Genomic DNA, 22,685 nt, shown 5'->3' on the forward strand with positions numbered 1-22,685 from the left:
ATTGTTTGACCCTGAAAGGCTTTTCCTTTGTACTTGTCCAAAAAAAAAAAAAAAAAGAGAGAGAGAGAAAATTATTACATGCTCAGTCTGTGACTTCATTGCCTGTTAATGAACACTTAAAATATAAATTAAAGAAGCCACCTTTTAAGATGGACTAAAATCCCAGCAGTATGTAGGGTGTCTGCAGTTCTTACTTGTTTTTTCAGAAATAAAACCCCATTTTTTTCAAAGTATCATAATTTTTCCATTGAACTTGCAAAACATAAGTGCTTACTTCTTCCTTAAATTATACTACCAAAAACACAGATCTCCTTAAAATAATTATTCTTACTTCAACAAAAAATAAAATAAGATATGCCCTTTAAGAATTCAATTTTCAGGTGTTGAATTAAATATGTGAAATTAGCATGTTTTAAAAGCTTTATGAACAGAAAGAAAGACAATGTCACCTCTACATACTCATACCCAAAATAACTGAATCCTTATTTCCACTTGGGACTGCCGCATAAATGGTAAGTATAGAATTTTTATACATTCCTTTTTAATGGTTATACTATCAAACAATCATAGAAATATCCCTGCAAAATGGTATTTTGTTTTAAAAGGATGCTTATTTCATGCCCTCTTGGGGCTAAGTGACATACTTATGAACCCAAATTTGCATTTCTGATCTAGATCTTGTTTACTCACTGATTATAACGTGACATTTCACTATTTGGATAACTTCTGTATTTTAATTTCCTGAATTACATATTTGCATAGTAGTTATCTTTGAGGTTTTTATTTATTATTATTATATAACTACTTTTATTTTCAAGTAAGAGCTTCTGCGTGTTTCAAATAATGGTGGATATCTGCCTTGAGCTATCAGATATCTTTCAACAGATCACAACAACTGAGTATATAAATTAACACACTTAGCATGCTTTTATTAAGTGCACAGGATATTATATAACGTATCTTTGAAAAGTACTGGAGGTAAATGGGATTAAGCAATTTCAGTGTCAAACATGATTGATATATCGAATGTTGTAATCAACACCATGCAAAACTTTGTCTCATAGGAAACTGCTGAAAATCAAAGATTCTAAGTATTAGCAATATGGATTTTAAGAAAAAAAAAAATAGAAGATAAGAGTTTAACAAAAATAGCTCTTGTAGACCTCTTGAGTACAAGCAACTTTTGGTCTTTTATATTTTTCTCCTATCACTGTTTCATAGAGGGAAAAAAAAAGTTCTACTTTCATTTCCCAGACAGTATCTGTATTTCTGAAAACTTTGGAATTGGTGGGGCGGGAAGGGCACCACAGACTGCAGTTTAGGATCTGAATTAAGATCTACTGCACAACCAGAGAAAACAGAGAGGCCAGCTTTGAAAGAAACATTCTAGAAAATAAATTAAATTATACGTTATGATTTCACAGGAACCCTATAGAAAAGAGATTTTTCTTCCAGAGTTTCTCACATCACTGAGGTATCACCCAAAAAGCAGTGTAGTGAATTTGCTAGGGCTGTGCAAGTAGTGATATCAGATGCATGATACTACCTCACGTAACACACAAATATACAATCCATGCATTACAGTACAACTCATGCATTTGAAAGGATTTAAAGATAAGACAAGATAACCACTTACATGTTGATTAATGCTATTATGAAGTCTGCCATTTTCTAGAGATTCCAATATTGCGTATCATCTGATATCTTTTGGTCTTCTGAAAACATTTAAGTATTAAGCTTTTTCTAAGGCCTTGCATAAATGAGATGTAGTTCCACCCCATACTTTCAGCACTCTATTGTTTAAAAGTTCTTTATTCTGTACGTTTATTTTATTTTTCAACTACTTTACCAGGAGTTGTCATCAAGCAGGTATTAATCAAAATGTACCTTATATTTTCAAAAAACTTGCTCTAATAATTCCCTTGCACTAAACATTGATGTGAAACTGTAAAGAGAGGCAAATGTTTTTTTAATAACTATTTGTTAATAAATTGGTAACCAATGGTAGATAATTAAATTAAATTGCAAGTACAGAAACAGGGAGAGAAGGGACTTGTTAGAATATTCCCCTGAGTATGTTTACTGCCTAAGCTAGAAATTGCAACTAACAATTTTGTTTAATATTCACTCGTGGACTTAACTTCTTAAGTCTGCTTCTTTTTATAAATTTGTATGTATGTTTATTTTCATATGATTATGTGGGTGTGAAGAGTGTTGCTTCTTTATAGTCACATAACCACGTCTGGAAGTCTGATGAGTTAATTTACTTACTACATCTTCAAACAGAGGCCAATTTGTGCCTCTGGGTTTTCCAGTTTGTCTTTCTGCACACTCCTGTTTGTATTACACATTTCTACGGAATGTAATCAGAGTCTAATACCGTATTGAAGACAGGAATGCGCCATATATTTATATATTACATTTTCTTTTGTCTTTATATACTCCTTTCCTAATAATTCTCATACTCTCGTATATTTGTGAATGTAGAAATTAAAAATATAAAATATAATATTTTCATAATTTATAATTCTATTTACATAATAAACTATATCTATTTAAAACATAATATAAGCTACGCATAAAGCATATAGAGAAATTTAAAATACTCTAGTATATCTTTTACTATATGTAAATAATTTGTTTGCCACTAAATACTGACCTGAAATTCTCAGACAGCTATTAACAGTTGCCATTACCTGCTACACCCTGTAAATGCAAATAGACAATTTACAGCTATTCATTGCATGTAAATAATTAGGGTGTTTTCTTTTTCTCAGGTGCATTATTTCTCTAATTAACCATGAGTTTCACCTTCCATTTCATCATTAAACTGATCAGTTTCATGGGATCCTTCTGTGCTGTTCTCCATCAGCCTAATATTTGTCTCAGAATTTGAGGAGGGATAAATTGAAGGGTGTGGAACAGATAATAGTTATTCCTTATTTCTAACTGCACAGTAAGCTCTTTAGTTTCAATTTTTAGATTTACTCTTCTGAATCTCAGAAGGCTCTGTCATTTCACTTTTTAGCCCATTTCCAGAGCATTCATGAATCTGATGCACACTGCAGTTTTCTTGCTATTAACTTCTCTCCATTTCAGTTACTTCTGAAAATTTTTGATATATTATTATCCACAAGAGGATTCTTTTATCCTATGACAAGTTTGCTTCTTAAAACCCTTGCGTAAGGAGCACTTCTGGAATAGCTGTACCTTCTGAAGTGACGGATGGCAGCCACCTTACAGCATTGCACTTGCCTCATTTAGATAAGGGAATCAAGACCTTATTATGGTCAGTCCTCTAGCAAAGTAACCCATTATGCTCCATGTGATCTGTACTTTGTCTTGTTGTTTTATCATTGTCCTTCCATAGAATTTACAAAACAATTGTTATATTGAGAACCTCTTTATAACAATATTTACTCATGTTTTCAGTGTGCAACCATTCGTATAAAAATACATGGTTGTGATTTAGCTATCTTATGAGGGTTTGTTCTTTAAGACAACTCTCATGTCATCTGTCATCTTCTGGGAAACCAGAATTGCAAAGAAGAAAAAGTTAATCACAGCTTTTTAGTGAAACTTATGAATCATAGATATGAAATATTTTATTAAAGAAAACTCTTTTTTGTAAAACAACTGCACACACTCTTGAATAAAAATGTGGTAATTGAATACATTTGCCACAAAGCAATCACACACAATTTAGTTTGTGCAGTAAAGCAACTGGTCCTAATCTTCTAGCCTTGATACTTTCCAACTGTCTCAGAAGTGGTTTATGACACAACATAGTTAAATAGTTAAATCATTATCATGCTGCAAGTTAGTTAATCACTATTTTACTTACTAAAAAGGACACCATACCACAAAATTATATATTAACTCTTTACTTAGCTTAGGATATTGATTTCACAGAATTAAACTGCTGCTTTTATTTCCAATTCCGATAAACTGATGGTGAATCATCTTCAATATTTCTATTGCACTCAAACCATCAAACAGTATTAATAAAATGGATGGAATTCAAACACATATCTAAACTCTGAGGCAGATGGCCATATAAACTGAATATCCAACCTCTTTGAACTTTAGACATTTCATTACTAGCATTTTTAATGTACGTTCTCCTGTAAGCCTTATATTAAAATCAATTAAAGTATTACAATAAGTAAAAAGGAAAATGGCTTTGAAAATATCTTTTTTACTCATATCATAAGCCACTAGCTTTGTAAGGTGGGGAAAATACGGCTTATCTATTTTTATTTCAGTGAAAGGGTGTGTAAAACAGAAGTGTACCAATTCACTATTTTTCATTGATGTAAAAATAAACAAACACAAAACAAAACCAACCAAACAAAAAAAAAGGAAAGAAAACTACAGGAAAAGTTCACCAAATTGCCACAGTTATCACTGCTAATGAGCTGTCTCAGTTAAAGACAATTCCTTTCAATTCTTTTGATAAAGCAACATGAATGCGTCTCCCTTTTCTCTTCTGCTAATGATTTTCACCCTTCTACTTTTCAATGTTTTGCGGAAAACAAACAAAATCCCAGTTCTGACACCTTTCTTACAAATATTGAATCATGATTAATGTATCATAGAATAATTTATTTCAGAGTTTACTGTGCTATCTAAATCTTTCCACTACTTAACTGGTAATGTTAAATTTTGTTCTTTGCTTGATTCTTTATTTGGAATTGATGTACTGGAAGAGATACTGCTATGGTAAGAGTTTAGGAAGTATGTACTGAGCACTATTTTATGTCTCCCTATGCTGTAAGCTTTGCAAACATAGACCAAAAAAATATCATACCATATGATAATGTATATACTATACAGTACAATGTGATAATGTATATATAACAGCATATAAAACATGTAATTAATGAGAGCTGACTTAAATGAGAGTTCATATGATGAGTAAAAATATATACCTAAATATGAGAATGCCCTACTTAAAAATATGTGTATACTTAAAATTAAGAAATTTTCCTCTTTCAAAGAACTTGTTTACAAAATTCCTCACCTATTATGCTGTTGTTCTGTTACTAAAAGGTGACTAGCTGGGATATTCAACATTCACAACGGAGACAAAAATACAGCCATTGCATCCAAATAAACTGATTTAATCAACTTAATAAATTTACAAAGTGTAATAAATGAAATTTTAAATACTGGAGTGCGTTCATACTACCTTTAAGAGAGAGGACACATTATAAATTAACCTGCCTTGATTTAAAAGGTCGCTTTTAACATATCAAGGAATAGTACTGTATACCCTCAGGATACATCAGTCTTTGTCATTCACATACTATAAATATGAAGGGGGACAAAAAAGAAAGGCTATAATCTATAGTCTATAATATGCCTATTTTCTATAGATAAGGAAAAGAGGGTAAGTTCTATCATCATATTCAGTGTTATTAATAGATTTTTAATATAGATAGAGTAATAAACATAAACAATGTTTCATTGCCTGTGACTTTGAGCACTTCATTTTACATACTGATGGATACACATCCCTGTCAGGAAGAACACGCAGCTACCCTTCTTAAGCTATTTTCACCCACTATTATGGTTTCATGGCAGGGATGCGTCCACAAACAATGTAATTTTTATAAAAATGATATACATATATATTGATATATATGCATATATGTGTATATATGTATATACACATATACACACATGTATATATGCATATATACATACATATACACATATATGATATTTATTATAGATATAGACTACTGTAGTATTATATTTATATACTACGCTTATATATAAATAATAGGGATCACACTTAGAACAAGTAGCAGCAGTTTTAGCTAAAAGCATTTCTCCATTAGACAGAGTCCCTTTACTGCCCCCACATACTAGTGCCCCCACATCTTCACCCACAGCCTTCTTTCTCAAAAACTTCACAACAAGCAAGGCGTCTGAGCATGCCACACTGCCACACCAACCCAGGGTTCTTAGAAAGCAGTCACAGCACCAGACTCCCTCTGTGAACTCAGCCATAATCTGTACCTAGCAAAGTCTGTCCTCCAGGATGCTTTGTGGGAAGCAGATCAGTGGCAGAGCAGCAGCTGCCACCCCTGGGCCTTACTGCAAGCTCTCACCAGAGCACACCTCGATCTGGCACTCACCGCTTCTCCTTCAGAAGCAACAGCCACGCTCTGAATCAGGCTCTGAAGCTGTAAACTGACCTCAACTACCAGCAGGCCTGGGACTCGCAGCAGCAAAAGGCAGCGCTGCCACAGCAGCCAATAGCTCATGCATCTGTGTACCGATCTGTTCGGTCTCTCAGCTGCTACTTCAGGCACACCCTCTTCATCCTCCACCCACAGAAAAAGACTGGCACAGTCCTTGTGGAGCTGCCAGAAGGCTGCTGACAGCTCGTGTGCTGGAACATGCAAGAGGACAACATTTTTGTTGTTAAATCTCATGGAAAGCATTCAACATGCTAGACTAATCCTGCCTTCTGCTGACTCCTGTCGATCTCTTCGTTACTTTTCCCAATTTAAATTGTAAAACTATCATGCTGCACAAGTGGAAAGTGGAGTGCAGACCCTCTCACTCCTGGTCTTGTACTGTCACACATGGTAGATACATGAAATGTGTCAGGGGGCTCTGAGATGTATCCCCCCAGGGCACTCTGTGGTGAGCAGCCAGCACAAGGGCAAGGCTTTCCATGCCTTTGGCTGTTGCTGCCTCTCTGCCTTCATGCTGTTTTCACTGCCAGATGCTGGAGGGTGAGGGCAGAAGCTCAGGCACTGAGCATCGTGGGAGGATGAGAGTGGGAAGCAACTGCCCAGGGCTGACACCCTTTCTGGAAGAATTTGGAATGGAATCAAAAAGCTTATAGGAAGCTGTTGCGAAACCAGAAACAAGTAAACTTGTTAACTTGTGTGCCTGGTGCATTTCTGAAAGGTCCAAAACACCTGGAAAGCGGACGCAGCAAGGATACATCTCTTTGGAGCAGTCCTCAGGAGCAATGGAGCAAATCCTCAGGAGCAACATAGACTCGGCTAAGTGGGCTAGCAAAACACTGAAACAGGACATTACACATAGCAGTATCCAGCAACATGAACACTGAGAATGAAAGAAGCAGCTTCAATTTATTAGACGAAATCTTTGCTGCTAATTTCATGCTCTGGTTTAATATTATAATTTTAAGTATATTTATTTATTTATTGAAAGGCTTACACCAGATTTCATAGTGTCAGTGACCCATGTTTAAATGAATTACAATGAAATGTGAAATGGCAAATTTAAACCTTTCTCATTGTGTTCTTAACACAACCTCACAGCTGCAATCTCACAATTTATTTATTACAGAAAGTAGAACAAAATGAAGGAACTATGTTTCACATATCTCAGAGGAGCTTTTTCTAATAGAACTGAGTTGTGTCTGGTGATCTAATTCTTTTCCTGACTCTTTAGGACCAATCTCAGGAAACTGGTACATTTACCACCATGTATATAAGTGCTCATTTGTGGAAGTTATACTGTCAGCAAGGCAGTCTCTTTCTTCCGTCATTAAGAACGCTTATTACTCCTGGTTATTCACTATCCTAGAGGACTAATGTTTATCATCATGGCAGGCTCTGAACCAATGGGAATTCAACTGCTTTATGTTATTATGAAATCAGAAATATAAAATCTGCCAGCTACAAACTCAGATAAATATTTTGGTACTGTCAAGATTTTACAGAACTTAGCCATAAGCTCCCTGCCTCTTAAACACAGACAAGCAAGTAACACAACAAGAGTGTGTTAGGTTAAAAACAAATTGTGTTCAGTAAATGCTTCTCTCCCTTTTTTTTTTTTTTTTAATCTGATACTTAATTGTTTAAAAGCCATTAGCGTTTAGAAACTCTACATTCACATAAACTTTTATAAACTTTATAAAACTTTCATAAAGTTTATGTTACTTCAATTTAACATTAGAACATGAAACAGGAATCTTGCATCTTTCAGCAGAAAATCCTTTCTGGGAGTGGCTGAACTTAGGTCAAGACTTGTTTTATCATGACAAGAATATGGGCAGAGGATGTTTACTCTCACCATAGTATGAATGCACCCTTGGGTGATGGAGAGGAGTATACACAGCAGCACAAACACTGATAGGGAATACTAAGTCATCAAATTGCAGAGAGAAAAGATGCACGTGGATTTTAGTATCACTGGATCTAACCACAGTTCGATCAGTCACCAGCAAGACAGACAATTGTTGCAGCTATTCAAATAAACAATGATTTTTTTGTAGCTGAGGGCAGTCTGTCCTTATCAAGATTGAACCAAAAATACATTTGCCCTCTAGTGCCCAGTCCCAGTGCCCGCATTATTGTAATTAAGTCAACTACACATGAAATCCTGACCTAATTGAAAATTACTCTAAAACCTGCATTTATTACATTGGGTCCCAAATTTTACCTTGTTTATGGGACTTAGTTATGATGAAGGTTCACAAGGATGGAAACAGAACTCTAAAATAACACCATTAACTGAACCGTATGAAATTCCAAGTTGCTCCAGTCTTTAAATGAAGTCTGAATCTATTCATCCAGATCAAGAGAAGTAAACAAATAGTTAATACTGTTCTGTACTTTACCAGCTAAAATAGTTGTAGGTATTTTTTCCTTTTTAATTTATCTGCTGTGGAGATTTTTTGCTTCTCTTCTTTCCTGTTTCATAGTGACTCGTCTCTCTTTCTATTCTACTGCCACAAAGGTCAACTTTTTTCATGAGCCTGAATTCAGCATAGTCAGAAAGAAGTACAGAAAATTGCAGTTCTGTCAGTCAAGAGCTTTCTTAGACCTATCAATTGAGGAAGTGTCCAGAACCTGTCAGCTTAGCTGCATTCTTTGGGGATACTACGGGAACAAGTTTGAAGATATGCCTTTGACCTCAATTTGAAATGAATCTCTGATATCTACTAGACTTGCTGTTTCACTTGGACATGAAAGTCCACGTGAATAAAATAAGAACCTTCTCTCCTTATGTGCAGTGAATAGACTCAGTAGAGTATGAAGCAAACACACACAGTTCTGAGGTTTTAAAGAATAAAAGTCACCCTGGACTGTCATACTTGAAACTTTTTTTTTCCCACAGAGCTTTGTCATTTATGTTCCCCTTCTTATAGCAAATTTATTGCATCATTGTAGTTTATATTAATATTTCATAGAACTGTAGCCTTCTTCAAATTTCACAGAGCTATTCCCAATAAAATAATGCGTTTCTCTTACTCTATTCTCTGAATCACATTCATAAGAATCAGAATCTTCATTTCCTACTGTGTTTTAACTGCCTTACGCTATTTTAAAGGGCTTAATGAGTTTGATTTTATAGTGTTCTAATACACCTACAAGTCAAAACCCTTCCAAATGGATGCTGGAAATCTGACAGCAAGTAAAACATAAAACACTGTCCTTATGAGCTTGTAGCTAAGATGGATTATAAGTAAGATTTTTTATGGATCATCAACTAAAAAAAAAATAATTGTCATTTCTAAGAAGAATGGAATGGGCACATTACAAAACAAAAGTTAAGGAGAAGCCAGTACGTGGTGATGAAACAGTCAGTATGTGAAAGGAATTAATTTGGTCTCTCCCCTACCACCACCATCTTATTAACATAAATATATTAAGATGAAATTGTGTTCATTCATTGAACTAAATAAAAAAACACAAGAAGAAACAGAACACAATTATTTTATAAATTTAAGTATATATTTATCTATTTGCTTTGGAAAGGCAGAAAAAAGGTACATATCTTCAGTTTTATTTATACAGTAGGGATGCAGGAAAACTCACTGTAAAATTGCCTGGAACAAAGTCATGATGCCATATGATGCCAGAAAACACTAAGATTTAATTATTTTATTTTTACCACGCACACATTTCACATCCAGTGTGAACCGCGTATAAGCAGGAGGATGTCTTCTCACATAAGTTGATCCCTCTGAAACTACAGCCTCATGTAATCACTCTACCTCCCTGAGACATGTTTGTGCTCCCTTTTTCATCCCATCCTGCCACTGTTCCCAATTTCTGAGTCAACCACATAGACTCTAAAACTGTCTAGGACACCCAACAATTTCTAAAGCAGATCCAGGAGACCCTGCCGAACATTGCAGCACATTCCCACTGATCAGCCACAAATGCTCATCACATAATTGGTGACAAATGTCAAAGTAGTTCAGCTTACTTAAACTCCACACAGACCCTTTATTGATGAATCAGTTACTGTCTGCATGAATGCATCCTCAGTGCTGACTCAGGTAAGCATCCCTACACAGTCAGAATTGAAAGAGCTTCTCTTGTGTCCGTCTGTATCCTGAACATTTCAGAATGACTACACTGCAGTAATTTGAAACTTTTCTTGTTAACCAGAAGGTAGGTTTTCCAAAAAACATCACAAAATAACCAAAACAGAGAATTAAAAAAAAAAAAAGTATTTATGAAAGTCATTTTAGTCATCTTGTAGGAGACGACATATGCAGAAAAAATGGTCCCAACTCATTGAGTAACACCCAATGCAATCAGAGAACTCTTTAGAGAACATTTAGATTCTTCCAGATCTTACGTCACTACTAAGCAGAGAAAAGAGCCTCAATGAAAGCTATTCAGATGAAATAAAGCCCCCTTTTTGTCTTTAATTAATCATTCTCTTGTTAATCAGCCTTACATAATCATTCTCACAGACTGAAAATCTCTCATTCTGGCCCAAGGTGGAAAAGGATTACCCTGCTTAGGTGGAAGGGGAAAAATACATCTTTCTTTTCTCATCTTCATCATCTTAAGAATATAATTGCATAAATAAAGCATTCTGTATAGATTTGTACAAACACTTATGTTGGAAAAGACCATTAAGATCAAGTCCCACCATCGACCTAACACTACAAGTTCACTACTAAACCACATCCCTTAGTGCCATGTCCACACATCTGTTGAATACCTACAGGGATGGCAACTCCCTGGGCAGCCTGTCCCAAAGCCTAACTATTCTTTCCATGAAGGAATTGTTCCTGATATCTAATCTAAACATCCCCTAATGCAATTTGAGGATGTTTCCTTCATCACTAGACACCTGAGAAAAGAGACTGACATCTTCCTCACTGCAGCCTCCTTTCAGGTAGCTGTAGAGAACAAAGAGGCCTACCATCAGCCCCTCCACCTTCTCCAGGCTAGACAGGCCCAATTCCTTCAGCTGCTCCTCAGACATCTTGCTCTCCAGTCCCTTACCAGCTTTGTTGTTCTTCTGTGCCCACACGTGAGCAACTCAATATTCTTGTGGTAGTGAGGGGCCCCAAACTGAGCTGAGGGCTGGAGGTGTAGCCTCACTAGTACAGAGGAACAGTACTATATGACGACTGTACTAATATTGCCAAGTACAGAGGGACAATCACTTCCCTCATCCTGCTGGCCACACTATTTCTGATACAAGCCAGGATGCCACTGGCCTTCTTGGCCACACGCGCAAACTGTGGGCTCATGTTCAGCTGACTACCAACCAGCACCCCCCAGGTGCTTTTCTGCCAGGCAGCTTTCCAGCCACTCTTCCCAAAACCCATACCACCCTATGGGGTTGTTGTGCCCCAAGTGCAGGACCTGGCAACGAGCCGCATTGGATGTCATGCAACTGGATGCAGCCCATCAGTCCATGCTGTGCAGATCCCTCAAGCAAATAAACATTCCCACCCAACATGGTGCCATCTGCAAACTTACTGAGAGCATACTCAAGGCCTTCATCAATATGATCATAAAGGTATTAAACAAAACTGACACCAATACTGAGCCCTGGGAAACATGGCTTGTGACCATCCGCTATCCAGATTTAACTCTGTTCACAACGACCTTTTGAGACTTGCCATCCAATCAGTTTTTTACCCAGCACAACATATGCCCATCCACAAGCCACGAGCAGATAGTTTCTCCAGAAGGCAGCTGTGGAACACAGTATTAAATACCTTGCCAAAGTTCAAGTAAACAATATACACAGCCATTCCCTCATCCACTACACAGGTCCTCTCGTCATACCAGGAGATCGGGCTAGTCAGGCAGGACCTGCCTTTCATACAAACCCATGCTGAATGGGTCTGATCATCTGGTTGTCCCGTACATGCCATGAGATGGCACTCATGACGATCCACTCATGATCTTCCCTGGCATTAAGGACAGACTGATAGGCCTGTAGCTCCCTGGATCTTCCTTCGTGTCCTTCTTGTAGATGGGCATTACATTTGCCAGTCTCCAGTCAACTGGGACCTCCTCAGTTAGCTAGTACTGCTGGTAAATTATTGAAGGCATCTTGGCAAGCACTTCTCCCAGCTCCTTCTGCACCTTTGTGTGGATCCCAACCAAATCCATAGATTTGTAGGTGTTCAAGTAGTGTACTAAGTTAGGTCACTAACCTTTTCCCCTTGGATTATAAAGGCTTTGTTCTGCTCCCTGCCTCCGTCTTCCAGTTCAGCAGAGTGTGCACCCTGAGAAGAATTAGTCTTACTAATAAAGACTGAGGCAAAGAAGGCATTAAGTACCTCAGCCTTTTCCTCATCCCTTGTCACTGTATTTCCCCTTGCATCCAAAAAAGGATAGAGATTCTCCTTGGTCCTCCATCTCTTGTTTATATACTTATAAAAACATTTTTATTGTCTTTTACTGTAGCATCCAAGTTAAGCTCTAACCAGCCTTTAGTCCTTCTAACTTCCTCCCTGCGTAACCTCACAGCATCTTTGTATCCCTCCTGAGTGGCCTGCCACTTCTTCCAAAGGTCATAAACTTTTTTTTTTTTCTCCTGAGTTCCAGTAGATCTCTTCTATGCCAGGTATATTCAATGGAGAGAAGGGATAATACTTCCTGTCCTCCGGAGCAAGATAGCACACAGATCACATTAAAACACAGCTGATGATAAACCCAGGTCAAGCCTTCTATCTTTAACTTCTCCAGAAATAAGACCTGGAACCAACTTACCCTATAACAACAGAAAGCCCCAGAGGAGAGTGCTAAAGAAGGAAAAAAGGCAGTGAACCCAAGGGACGACACTGAAGAATGTGGTTTGCTGTTCCTGTTGCTGGCATGGGGCAGGAGATGAGGGGGATATGGAGTGGTGCTAAGGGAGCACTGGGGACATTCCTCATAGCAGGGCATACTGCTCATATTTCCTAATTTCTCCCTTAATAAATGACTTCCAACACTCAGTTCTGGCACTGCAGTCGGTCTGCAATTTGCAGGCTGAATGCTTGGAAACAAAACAGGAGGAGAGCCATCGCTGCTCTCCCCTAATAGCTGGTTGCTTTGGGTAGCCTCCTAAGCTTAGAGCCAGCTCCAAGTGACAAACTAAGCTACCACATAAAAAAGTGCCACAACATACTGCTGCCTAGTCATTGCCCTCGGCACTATGACACCCTCTCAGTTGCCCATGGTTCTGAGTGCATAGTATGACAGCATTCAATGCATGTTAGAAAAAGAGAATACTCTCATTAAAACACTCTAAAATTGTCTCTTATATCCAAACTTGACTTCTTTGACCATCACCCATGAAAGAAAGCTTAGATTTAGGTCTACATTTCACTCTAACTCTAGTTTTACCTACTCTAAAAGCCCAAGGGAGATGCAAATCTAGAAAGTGGATATCTAAAAATTATTTCAGAAATACCATTTTGTAGAAAGCTAGTCAAAACCCTTCTCAGCCTACCTCCTCCCCCCCCCCCCCCCCCCACACACACACGGGATATCAGAAACATGCCTGGGAGGATAAATGTAGCTATAACAGTGTTTGCTCTCCAGCAGTCATTTTCTAGAATAACATTCCCATAAGACTATCATCATCTAGTTGAATTTATGCTATAGGGACAAATTATCCCACTAGAAGTCCTGACAGGAAAACTTAAAATTATGTCCTTGGAGGAAAAAAATAAGTCAGGAATTAAAAAAAATAATAATAAAAAAGTAGTTACATGCAGCTCAGTGTCTGAAGTCAGAGGACTGTTCCATTCTGTTCTATTTTTATCCTGGATAATTATTTCTATAACCTACTATACGTCCACAGTAACCCACTAGTTTAAATCAGTTTTTCAGAATTTTGAAGAAAGCTGATTTTTTTTTATTTTTTTTTAAACTTTGGTTGCAGTTCAGTGCTAGCTTTAAGCTGATCTTAGGCTATGATTGAATTGAAACTCCAATTCAATTTCCAATTGGAAACCATTTGAGGGGTAGGACAGTGAAGGAAAAGATTCATTTTTTGTCCAGATCAGCTCCCTATTCTAACTCACCACTTACTCATATGAACACCATTGTTCAATAGAAAGAAAGATCAAGCAGTACTATATATACATGTATATACACCATGTGGTATTATACTATTTGCACAGTTTTGTATATGACACCAATTTTCTCAATATCTTCACACAGCAAAGGAAAAGCTTCTTCATTTCCACTAGACAAAGATCGTTTTTACATCATTCCACTGATTCCATTTAGTGACTGTCTTCAAAATGATGAATAAATATGGACTAATACTTTTACCTTTCGTTTTTTCTGATAGATATCACAGTCCAATAAGGACTTATCTATTTAGCTACACTGTAAAAATATACAACTTATTCTCTGATTCACTGCTTTTCTTGCCCTATTATGTCAAAGTAAGCACAATACACTTTAAATCACTATACCCAAAATGTAATTGAAATGTTGTTTAAACAAGTATAATATATGGGCATCTGCCTCATACTGTTGTGACTAGAAACTTGACCTTACAACACGAGCAAGAAAAAAGACTTTTCTTCTTTTGGGACAGTCTGAATCATCTTGACAGAAGTAATATATTTCCATCCTGCAAATGACTTCTGCAAAGTTTTATTTTTACTATGCGACATTAGCTTATCTTGAAGTTGTAAATATCCCTTCTAAAGCAACATTCTAGGTGCTGTTTTTTGTTATTATGATTATTTTGTTACATAACAAAAGGATATTGATGTTGGTCATAACAGCACTCTGTGAGCATCCAGTAATATATTACCCTTCCTTTGTAATACAGATTTTTACCATTAATATCCTTCTGGTGTTAGAGTTGCCCACTGACTCTGATTTTATAATAGTTCCTACAGATGGCCAGAAATAACATGTGTGCAAGGATAAAGAGGAAGCAAACTTCAAAACAATGACACAGTCTTCATTACAGAAGTGTTCTCTTAGTAATTAAGTGTGGAGTTGCACATATGGTGTCTGATTTATCCTCATACTCTCATTGATGTAAACCCGCTAAAATAATAATGTAAATGTAACCACACCATTTTTCAATCAGTCTGGGAACACATCTATTTTTATTTCTTTTATTTTTCCGCAAATAATTACACTTTCATTTTTCCATTTGAAACTGGGAGAAGAAAAAGTAGCCACAGTGTCAAAAGTTTAGATATTGTGGACTACTTTTGTGACTTTAAAGAAAATAGATAACTTGTTATTATATATACCTTATTTATGGGGGGCTGGAGAGGGAGGCACTGTTGTGAAGTCATTAGTTATGTTCTTCTTTAAGGATTATTTTATGATTTTTTTTTCCTCTCTCAGCAGATGCTATGATATCTAGCAGATAGCTAATCAGATATGCCAAAGGCTTGTGTCTTCTGCCTAGCTACTTCACACTAAAATTGAATTCCTGCTGAAGAGAAAAATGGCAGTCTGTTATCAAGGATGGAGAGGAAAAAAAAAAAAAAATCCATAAAATAATGGTTTCCAAGGATTATTTCCTTGAAATGTACAATTATTATATACAATTCTTTGATTTTTGTCTTCCCTATCCACTACACTCTTTAAGCATAGTTCTGCCAAATTCTGACCCTTTATTTGTGAGCAGCTATGTAGCTTCCTCTGGGTATACTTTCATAATAGCACAAGTCAAAAGGGGTAGCAGAATTCTTACTGTCCAGCTCCTGGAATGCACAGCCTTTTCTTTTCTGGTCTTCATTTCTTGATAACCTTGAGAAATTAGGCAAACTCAAAAACGTATTGAATAACAAATTTGTGGGTAACACTTCTCAAAAGGTACTTCATTTGAAAAAACGATAGCATTTTTTCACAGTGATAATACCAGCTTTTTTTTTCCTTTCTGGATTTCTAAAGTAGAATAAATTCTGCACAAAATTTAATACGGGCAAACCCTTCTCTGGACTGTATCTCATCCACTAATGCTTATTAACAAATCTGAGATTGAATATATTGGCCTAGATGCATCATTTTCAAATTTTGAAACTTCAGATCTAAAGCCTCACTTTTATCATTCATCTTTGTAAATTAAATTAACCTTCACTTCATATTTGCATATTTATTCAGCTTTTGCATTGTGTTGACTGCGCTTCTGTATTTTTTGTATCTCAGTTTAACTTAGTCAAAGGAGTTTTATTAGCTTGAAGTTTTACAGTTGACATTTTTGTATTCCATAAAAGACTGCAAGATGAACATGTTTGAAACTTCAAAATAACTAAAAATACAACCCTTAATGCAATAAATAAATAAATATTTCATCAATTCAGAGAAAGGGCATTTGTTCAATAAATGACTAGCAATATGGGGGAGAAAAAAAATGATGTAAAAGATAACCGAAAAACAGAAGGGCATAATTACTGCTGGACATAAATGTCAGAAATAAAATTATGTGTTACATCCATCCCACACAAATACTTCTGATGCAGTTAGCACAGGGTTGTGATAGAACTGATGCCACAGACACTAGTCAAAAGCACTGAAAATTGCATAGTGATAAGCCAACAGACTCACAAACCTGGTTTACATGCACAACAAAATAAGCTGAGGAGCTACTTTTCCCTAAGTACTCATTGACAGGAGTGACAGCCATAACTGCTCACAGGAAACAGTGTTTCTTCTTGCCATCCCTAAACACCCATGGTTAGTAAATCGACAGACCTCAACAGTCACTGCAAAAATCCAGTTCCAGCAAGAAATGGTTAACCAATGCTAAAGAACCAAAAAAATTACCAAGTCTTTTCCTTACTTAAAAACACCTAACTTGATGTTAAAGAGATATTAATGGATGTAAAATGATATGCCACAGCATCCTCTGCTGCAGGATGAGTTAGAAAATTGATACTGAAAATCAAAATGATAATCTGCAGCTCTAGAATCTCAGATGTATGGGAAGTTTAAAGCGACTCTTCATTCTGAACCTTATTTAAAAAGCTATCAATGATTTTTGGATTATTTTATATATACAATGTTGTGGCTCTTTTTGAAATAACCCCATTTAATATTTAAATAACTGATTTTTAGAATTCAGAATTTCTATGCACGGATGCAATCTACTGTTCACACTCTATTAGAAAAAGAACAAATAGACAAGACTCCCTGCCTACGTTTTAACCACTAAGAGCTTAATGATTGAAATTTTAAGATTTTTTTCAACCTTTATGCACATGGTAACTCCAGGAACAAGTACACATATCAAAACTACAAGACTAATCCACTGCATTTGGACCTTTTTGTCTCTTACAGACAGAACAGACAAAGAATGATAAAACCGAAATTGTTAGGTATTTTACTTCTCACAGTTCATGAAGGAGTCAGGTACAGTACACAAATTAATAAAAACATTCTAAAGCATTACAGACATAAAATTATAACCCAAACTTTAACATACATCTTTTTGTTAATATGAGAGCTGATATACCTCAGAAATCATGATAACATGGGGAGGGGACGGTTGTTACTTTCCCTATTCATTTCTAAGGCTTTGAAAACATGAACCAAATCTTCAGTTTAGCTTTATTCACTTTTTATGTTAAAACATACATAGTGTATGCAAACACAAGCATGGAAACTCTTGAATTTTACTTATGCATGGAAGAAATTACTCAGAACCTACAGCAGTAGATGAATATGAGTATCACACTGAAAAGATATAAAGAACACAAATATATTAAAACATTAGATTTCTGTTTCATAGAGGGCATCAGTTTTAAGATATGACACTGGAAGCACTCTTCAAATGAAAACCCCTAAGTGCAGCAACACCTCCCCCACTGAATGGAACAAAACATACAAGTGTAGATTGTTCCAAATATTTTTGTGACAATTCTCTAAGCACAAAAGAAGAGAACTGGTCTATTATTAGACAGTAGAATAAAATGTAATTATAGCTAAGCAACACAGTTTCAATTTGCTTGAAAAACAGTTTCCAGTTTGAAGAATACTTTGCATAATACAGAAGTTAAATCTCAGGAGTGATATTGTTGGTTTTTTGTGTTGTTGTTGTTTTTTTCTTTTAATGTCCCAACAAAAGAACTAAATCAGCCCATGCATCAATGTACAGAAGACTTTTTCCTGTTTATCAAAAACAGCCTAGAACAAAAATAAGACATAAATATCATTTTCTTTTTTAAATACTACTATAATACTAGTTATAGTTAGGCTTCTGAATTACCTAAGAATTGAAAGGTACTATACACAGAAGAGAAAGATATAATACGTATGTAATATGTATGTTGAAGAACCAAAACTTTGCAAATTAATGTTTTATCTTTCTGATGTAGTAGCTGAGGTTTATTGGTTTGTGGCATAGGAAATAAGTACAAAATATGATCAGTTTTCAAAACACCATGATCTGGCAGTGTGCGTCTCATGGTTTATTCTGAATGAGAATAATCTCTATGAAAGGATTTGACAATACAGGAGAACAATGTGACAAACTGTGCTTCTATTTGAAAATTATCACTCAGGAATGAAAACATGTATTTTTCGTTGAAGGTTGGGTTATGGCTAACCTTTGCCGCTGCAAGGAGAGAGAGAACCTATGCAACTTAATTCCATTTTCAAGGACATGCCAAAAGTACTGTCTGGAAGAGCCTCTCTTCCTTCTCTGTGGACCTTCCACTGTTAATACAGATGATGAATGGTAGTCATCCCACCACTGCCAAAGATGCTTTGCCTGCCCACTGGCAAGGGGGTTGGAACCAAATGCTCTTTAAAGTCCCTTCCAACCCAAACCATCCTATGATTCTATGGTATCATCTTGAACAAGAATGAAGAATAAATTAAGGACTCACTGTTAAAATAAGCTATTTCATTCTAATATCAGTTTCTGCACTCCCTGCAATCCTGTGTAGGGCTAACTAAGCACATGTTTGGAAATATTGTCTTTCTGACAACTTTCAGAACCTTCACCACAACTGAGGAATATCTGAACAACACAGAGAAAATCTGCCTTTACCAGAGATACTTGATCTCAGATTCTACAAGTTCAATAATATTTCATTAAAATAAAATAAAAATAAAAAAGTGAATAGTCACCTAGATGTTTTACACACATAATATCATGAGGGTTTCTGCTTTCTGCTGACTTAAGACTTAAACCAGGCCTTTAGAAGGGAAAATTTAGTCTCTGATAGAAAAGGTGATGCAGAAGTGACAAAAAAATCACTAAAATGACCCAGAATCTAGAATCTGAGACAGCAGATACTAGTCTTTTCTGTTAAGCAGTCCTCAACATCTCGAGTTAGATCACATTTAGAGTACTCTGTGTTATTTTGGGCTTCCATGCATGAAAGTAATTTATAAGCTGGAGAGAGACCAGAAGACAACATGTATAAACTGAAGCACAGGAGGGTAAGACCAGATATAAGGAGTAATTTATTTTTTTTTCATTTGTTTTGCCTACTTTTTTAAAGTTTATTGATATTTTTCCTAAAGATATCTATAGGTATCATAGCATTTTCATGCATCCAGTGCTTACATTGCTCCTTACAGAACCTGGTTCTTGTTATCACTGTAAGCACATGACTACCACCAAATGCAGTACTCAAACTATACGATTATTTATTTAATTACAATTTGGTGGTACAATTTTCAGTCACTAAAGGAAACAAAATTGTATTTTCTTTTAATCATTTTTTTTGAGTGATGATTTCCATTACATTGCATCTGATTCATGTTATGAACTGTTTTTAAACTTATTAATAACTTCTTCGTGAAGAAACTAAAAATTGTTTCAGAAAGCTTTTAATATGCTGATTTGAAAACGATAGTGGCTTTTAACACAAGAACACCCATTCAGTGGTAAAAATATTTCAGAATTACAATAAGCCTAACTTTAAGTAAAACGAGGAAAAAAGGCTGGCTGTGTCAAAAGAAGAAAAAAGTATTTTAAATATCCTCCATCATCTTCCAACTAACATTTTCAAGTACTTTATTATACAAAAAAGTCTTTCTGAAGCCTGCTCTGAAAAGCACTGCTGGACTCTAATCTCAATTAATTCAAATGCAAATAAACTGTGAACTTCAACCTACTTCAAGCAATCAATGCAAGTATCGCCAACTCTCCCCTCATTTAACTCTTTAGAACTTATTATTTTCTTGAGATTTTTGCACAATTCAGCAAAGCAGCCAAATAACTGACCACTGATTTCACTTGGGGAATGTATGAAGTGTAATTAAACAGACTAACTATTTTCATTTCTAGAGTAGTAAGGGTAAATTCCTACGTAAATGTTGTTATCAAATCAAGCTGAAAACGAGTAACAACTACGTATTTTCAAGTAGTTCCTATACCCACTTGTAAAGGAAGCATGTCTGGCTGGACCACAACAGTTTGGCTTATTTCAACTCAATTCATTACATCTCTCAGCCAGAACAACCAGGGTTACCAATGACAAAGGGGATGATGGCAAATGGGGAGCATTTTCACAGTTCTGCCACAATAACTGTACAGACATTTCTTTATCTGCACTGGCCTGTCCTAACTGTTCTGGTAAAACATGTGCCAATAAATATAAGTACTGGAAAGGAACAAAACCTGCTTATTAAAAAACAAGATTTTGTAACTAGAGCTTACTCTATTAATCACAAACCCAAAGAATTTGTAAAATAGCACAAAAAAGATTTAGGATGTGGGTTCATTTCCTCTGAAGGTAGAACTTTATTCCCGGCTTATTTTAATTTTTTATCTTATTGAGGGTAGTTTCATACAGCACTGTTTTCAAAGGTGCTGGGCAACCATAACTGTCACTCAACCCACAGCCCTCTTGATATCTTTTTTATACAGTTTAAATGTACTCTTCTTATACTAATATAAGAACATTCTTTGTCTTTTCTGTCTATCAAGAGGCAGGAAAAGCACACTTTATTAAATATGTATAATATCTTATGAAAAACAAGTTCCCAGACTTTTGATTTGTTGACAGCTATTCCCTATGTATCCAAAAAAAAAAAAAAAAAAAAAACCTTGCTAATCTTACTTTGCTTTAAAATTATAGCACATTATAGGCCAAGCTACACTGAATAATTAACACTCAGAAAAACAGAAGAACTAAGTAAAGAGTGGTATTTGATTCATTACTCCCCCTTGTACCTGTGATTCACTCCTGAAATGTTTAATATCCTGGATTATCCCATAATATTTGCCAGTCTGAAGAAAAATATTCAGAATTAGTAACTTAAGTTTCCTCTGACCTCTTACCTTAGAAATTTCTAAGCCAAATTCAGGACTGTTAAAAAACAGAACTATTCGTATCAGAGCTCCACCTTCTCATTTAGCTTTGAAGCTAACACTAGCCAAGTATAACCTCGCTTTCATTAGAACTTTACATTCTCCAAAAGTCAAAGAAAAGTGATGCAAAAGTTATTTTCTGAATTTTTATACAAAAAGCTTAGAGCTGCATAAATTTATTCCAAGGAAAAAAGTGTCATATAAATGTAGAGAAATAATGTACATGATTGTAAAATTTAATTTCTTAGGGTTGAATAGTCTTCCTTCTTTAAACAAATATTGAGTATTATTGAGTAAACTCACACGAAAATAAATCAGAATGACAAACTGGCATAATATGATAAATCTAGAACACATCTAGAACTGAAGAACATAACATTTGTAAGGGTTGTTTTTTTACTGAGTACCATTTACTCTCAAAGCCAATTGCTAGCCCAGCAAATACCCAGGTGACCCACTACCAAACAGAAGCTCAGAACTCCTAAAAGGCTGTGAGCATGGTGCTGTCATCAGTAACGGTAAGCAGGTGCCAGCACATGCACACGTGGGTCTGCAGGTCAGTGTAAGCAAGGTCTACAAAGCACCACTTCAGCAGTGGGTTTCCCCCCGAATACCAATTTTATGACAACAGCCCTCCTGAGTTTGCAGGAGTTTTGCAGACACCTATTTAGTCAAGCCATTAGCACCCACTTTTCTTCAACTTTTGAATATTATTGTTAAAGATCCTGGAACTCCACACTTCCTTCCAAGTACATAAATATGCTTGAGCATGATTACTACTGAAAACGGTCATAAAATGTCTGAACACTTTCTCTAATAACAACAGATGACCAAAATAGTTATGGACCACAGTGTACAAATTCCACTTGATGTACATGTATATTTAGAAAACCATTTTGTTGAAGTATAGTGGTGCCATTTTATTTCCTTGAGAGCCTACCTATCACTTCAAAGCTCCATTTTTTAAACATGATTTATAAAATAAAGCAACCAAATGGAAACTGAGACAAAGCATTGCATGGAAAATACAATCAGATATAAGATATAAATTAAAGTGCCTAATTAATGTTTTAGCTTCAAACGTTATCATCTGATTGATGCTGGTAAAATGACTGATCTCAGCAAGACCAATGACTTTTACTAATATAACAATGGATGCAGTCCCTTTGCAGTTAACTGGACTATGT

At 35.8% G+C, this 22,685-nt stretch overlaps 1 protein-coding gene across 9 annotated transcripts in view; it reads right to left on the bottom strand.

The window, feature by feature from the left end:
- The window catches only part of FSTL5 (follistatin like 5), a 402,914-nt gene that overhangs the window by 256,729 nt on the left and 123,500 nt on the right, over positions 1-22,685 (bottom strand). Inside the window, exon 1 of one of the 9 annotated variants that reach the window (XM_068681117.1) lies at positions 6,147-6,251. The exons of the other annotated variants lie outside the window; for them this stretch is intronic. The gene's annotated coding sequence lies outside the window, so the exon portion shown is untranslated. Of the gene's footprint in view, positions 1-6,146; positions 6,252-22,685 lie in introns of those variants that run through there. 9 annotated transcript variants of the gene reach the window in all.

This window comes from Anas acuta, chromosome 4, assembly GCF_963932015.1.
Source record: "Anas acuta chromosome 4, bAnaAcu1.1, whole genome shotgun sequence".
NCBI lineage: Eukaryota > Metazoa > Chordata > Aves > Anseriformes > Anatidae > Anas > Anas acuta.